The sequence below is a fragment of the Schistocerca nitens genome, chromosome 1 (assembly GCF_023898315.1).
Source record: "Schistocerca nitens isolate TAMUIC-IGC-003100 chromosome 1, iqSchNite1.1, whole genome shotgun sequence".
Lineage (NCBI taxonomy): Eukaryota > Metazoa > Arthropoda > Insecta > Orthoptera > Acrididae > Schistocerca > Schistocerca nitens.
In genome coordinates this window covers 346,649,466-346,654,380 of record NC_064614.1, presented here as the reverse complement: position 1 = coordinate 346,654,380, position 4,915 = coordinate 346,649,466, and the positions used below count along the sequence as shown (strand labels likewise).

The following is a 4,915-nucleotide window of genomic DNA, read 5'->3' as shown; positions in this document are numbered from 1 at the left end:
AATTTTCGTCTCCCTTCACTATCTGAATAATTTCTTTTATTTCATCATACATTTCTTCAATTTCTTCGTCATCTGCAGAGCTAGTTGGCATATAAACTTGTACTACTGTAGTAGGTGTGGGCTTCGTATCTATCTTGGCCACAATAATGCGTTCACTAAGCTGTTTGTAGTAGCTTACCCGCGTTCCTATTTTCCTATTCATTATTAAACCTACTCCTGCATTACCCCTGTTTGACTTTGTGTTTATAACCCTGTAGTCACCTGACCAGAAGTCTTGTTCCTCCTGCCACCGAACTTCACTAATTCCCACTATATCTAACTTTAACCTATCCATTTCCCTTTTCAAATTTTCTAACCTACCTGCCCGATTAAGGGACCTGACATTCCACGCTCCGATCCGTAGAACGCCAGTTTTCTTTCTCCTGATAACGACATCCTCTTGAGTAGTCCCCGCCCGGAGATCCGAATGGGGGACTATTTTACCTCCGGAATATTTTACCCAAGAGGATGCCATCATCATTTAATCATACAGTAAAGCTGCATGCCCTCGGGAAAAATTACGGCTGTAGTTTCCCCTTGCTTTCAGCCGTTCGCAATACCAGCACAGCAAGGCCGTTTTGGTTATTGTTACAAGGCCAGATGAGTCAATCATCCAGACTGTTGCCCTTGCAACTACTGAAAAGTCTGCTGTCCCTCTTCAGGAACCACACGTTTGTCTGGCCTCTCAACAGATACCCCTCCGTTGTGGTTGTACCTACGGAACGGCTATCTGTATCGCTGAGGCACGCAAGCCTCCCCACCAACGGCAAGGTCCATGGTTCATGGGGGGGGGGGGGGGGGGGGGAGCTCTCAATAGACTTTAAAAAATGTATAACAGCGCCAATACCAAACGAATCGTCTGCATATAGATGTGAACAATACAGGACTCGCAGTTTGCTAGCAAACGCCACGAAGGTCTCCACCTGGATCATTCTAAGGCAGATACAAGTCAGGATAGATGCAGTAATCAAAGATGACCTGTTTGGCTTTAGAAGAGGAGTAGGTACACGTGAAGTAATCTTAGCTTACGATTAATTCTTGAAGAAAGACTATGGAAGGGTCAAGACACATACATATTGCCTTCAACGACTCAGAAAAAGCGTTTGGTAGGGCAGACTGGCGAGAGCTTTTTAAGGTGCTGAGACAGATAAGCATAAATTATAAGGACAGGAGAGAAATGCAACGACTGTATACAGAAGAGGTGGCTGTTATTAAGTGTGGAGAACGTCAAGAAGAAGCTACATTGAAGCAGGTTGTACGACAGCGCTGCTCACTCTCTCCCGTCTTGTTCAGTGGATGCATTCAAAGGGCAATAGATAAAGTTGGGGTGAGACTAGGAGACGTAGGAGGAATTAAAATTCATAGTAAGAAAATAGACATGCTGAGATTTGCTGATAATATCGCAGTGTTAATTGAAGGTGTAGAGCAATTACAAGCGGTACTGGCCCAGATGGAAACCACCCTCAGCTCTTCCTACAATATGAAAATTAATAAAGATAAAACAAAAAGCTTAGTAGTGAGCAGAAGAAACACAATTGCCCAGTGCTCACTTAATTCTTTAGCTACGTAGAGAGTGAAATCACATCAGACGGAAGGTCAGGGAAGGATACGGGTAAGCCGAATCCACCAGACAAACACGAAGAGAAACGAAACTTCCTGGCAGATTAAAGTTGTGTGCCGGCCGAGACTCGAACTCGGGACCTTTGCCTTTCGCGGGCAAGTGCTCTACCAACTGAGCTACCCAAGCACGACTGAAACATCCCCCAGGCTGTGGCTAAGCCATGTCTCCGCAATATCTTTTCTTTCAGGAGTGCTAGTCCTGCATGGTTCGCAGGAGAGCTTCTGTAAAGTTTGGAAGGTAGGAGACGTGGTTCTGGCGGAAGTAAAGCTGTGAGGACCGGGTGTGAGTCGTGCTTGGGTAGCTCAGTTGGTAGAGCACTTGCCCGCGAAAAGCAAAGGTCCCGAGTTCGAGTCTCGGTCCGGCACACAGTTTTAATCTGTCAGGAAGTTTCATATCAGCGCACACTCCGCTGCAGAGTGGAAATCTCATTCTGGATGAAGAGAAACCTTTTCACATCCAGCAGTATAGACAAACACCTCAGAAAAATCTCATAAATGCGTTTTTTCGGAGTGTACTGCTGTTCGGAAGAGAAGCATGGGCATTCGGAGAAGTAGAAAAACATAAAATAACAGCCTTCGAGATTTGGTGCTGCCGCAGAATGCTCAAGATTTCCTGGTAAGACAAGATATCAAAGAGGTGCTCTACAGAGTGGAGGAAGAGAAACCTTGTCTCCTGAAGGTAATCGAACACAGAAAGGACAAATGCGTCGGCCATCTGCTGAGATATATCGGCATCATTAAAGGTATAATTGAAGGGACAGTAGAAGGGGAAAACACAAGGCACAGACTGAGACTAAAATACATCAACCAGATAATGGAGGATAACATCTGCACCAGCTATGCTACTCTCAAGAGGCAGACCGAAGACAGAAATCAGTGTCGAAGTGCTGCTAACAAACCTGATGGTTGAAGATCCAAGAAAAAGAGTAATTAAGAGAGAAAACCAAGAAAGGAAGACCAGGAACGAAGTGGTCGAATTAGAAAAGTTGTAAGAGAGGGACGAAATTTTTCGTCCCTACTGCTAAAACTACGCATCGAAAAAGCAGTGACGTACATAAAAGAAAGGTACAGGGTGGCGCAGGGAAACGGGAAATTTCGAAATAACGTCATTTCCATGTATAAATTCATAAAACTAGTACTTTATTAACGAAAGTGAATGTATTCAGTATGCCATTATTCAGTATGTCTTGACATTCAAAATGTCCAAAAGTGTCTCTTTACATTTTAAAGATGACATCGGAAAAATGTGCTCCCATTCGGCGTTCACACTCTAACAGCCTGTTATGAAAACTCTGGAATGCGCGGTGTAGCAAATCTTGGGGAATGGCAGTGATTTCGTTTTCAATGTTCTCCTTCAGTTCATGGATTGTTGCAGGACATGTACGGTACACCTTGCCTTTAAGATATCCCCACAGGAAGAAGTCGCACACACTAAGATCAGGGGATCTCGCAGACCATGCAATGTCACCGTTACGTGAAATAATGCGTCTTCCAAACAATTGACGAACTGCTGCCATCGATTGTCGAGCAGTGTGTGACGTGGCTGCGTCCTGCTGAAACCACATGTTTTCAACGTTTAAGCTCGTACAGTGTCGGTGTAAAGAATGTTTGAAGCATTTCAACATATCGAGCGGATGTTCCTGTCACTGCACTACCATCCTCACCTTCAAAAAAATAAGGGCCGATAACACTATGACATGATACAGCACATCATATTGTGACCTTGGCGCTATGTAGTGGTCGCTGGTGAAACTCACAAGGATTGTCCTGTGCCCAATAACGAAAATTATGTTTGTTCACGAATCCGTTCAGGTGGAAATGGGCTTCGTCTGATATCCATAAGTTACCAAGGAAAATCGCGTCCTCGTTGATTTTAGCCAATATCTGGCTGCTAAACTCCATACGTGACGCTGGGTCTCGTTCATGTAAGTGTTGCACAATCTGCAACTTATAGGGATGGAAGTCTAATTCGTGCAGTATTCTTTGTAAGCTTCGTCGCTTAATCCCTAGCGAAGATGCATTCTGTCGAACGGAGCGGCGAGGACTTCTCTCGATTGTAGCTCTAGCAGCTGCAATGTTCTCTGGGGTACATACCGTTGGAATGCGACCTGGAGGTTTCTTTTTCAAGGCAGATCCTGTTTCTTCAAAATTACGCACCCACGTTGTAATCGCATGCGCAGATGGGACACGTCCATGACGTCCAAGCTGGTAATGCTGTCGAAATGTTCTCTGCGCGGCAGTCGCACTATCACCATTTTTGTAAAACGCTCTCACAGCTACTGCACGTTCCGCACCAGTCCAATTCTCCATGATTACTAAATGGCAATGCGTTCACATCAATAGTGCAAAGTTTCGAACATCTGCTGGCGCTACAGTGCTGCCAACTGTAACGTTCAAAATTTCCCGTTCCCCTGCGCCACGCTGTATAAGACTGAGATAAAAATTCAGCGTCAAAGGATATTAATGATAAAAGTCGTTGCTGGTATTGCTATACTCTGTGAAAATGAAGAAGAGTGGAAAGAACAGTATAATGGGCACGTAGGACTGAGAATAAAAAGAAGAAAGAATAAATAAATGAGGAGTAGCATGAATAACATTACCGATAAACTTAACATTGAGGCCGGCCGGAGTGGCCGAGCTGTTCTAGGCGCTACAGTCTGGAACTGCGCGACCACTACGGTCGCAGGTTTGAATCCTGCCTCGGGCATGGATGTGTGTGATGTCCTTAGGTTAGTTAGTTTTAAGTAGTTCTAAGTTCTAGGGGGCTGATGACCTCAGAAGTTAAGTCCCATAGTGTTCAGAGCCAGCCAGCTTTAACATTGAAATTAGAGACCAAGAAGTAGATGAAGTGATGGAATCCTGCTGCTCCCTTGGAAGAAAAAATAACACCTGATGGACGAAGCAGGGAGGACATAAACTGCAGAGTAGCACAAGCAAGACGGCATTTCTGGGCAAAGAAAGTCTGTTACTGTGAAACACCGGCTTCAGTTTGAAATTTCTATGAATGTACGTTTGGACCACAGCATTGTATGAATGTGAATCATGGACTGTGGGAATACCGGGAAAGAGGAGAATTGAAGCATTTGAGGAGTGTTCCTATAGAAGGATATTGAAAATTTGGCGGACTGATATGAAACACACTCCTGGAAATGGAAAAAAGAACACATTGACACCGGTGTGTCAGACCCACCATACTTGCTCCGGACACTGCGAGAGGGCTGTACAAGCAATGATCACACGCACGGCACAGCGGACA

General features: G+C 44.7%; 1 non-coding gene across 1 annotated transcript; it reads right to left on the bottom strand.

Annotated features, from left to right (window-relative positions):
- Positions 1-1,712: 1,712 nt before the first annotated feature.
- Positions 1,713-1,788, bottom strand: Trnas-cga (transfer RNA serine (anticodon CGA)). Its single transcript has one exon. It is a non-coding gene; the product is annotated as a tRNA-Ser (tRNA).
- Positions 1,789-4,915: the final 3,127 nt, after the last annotated feature.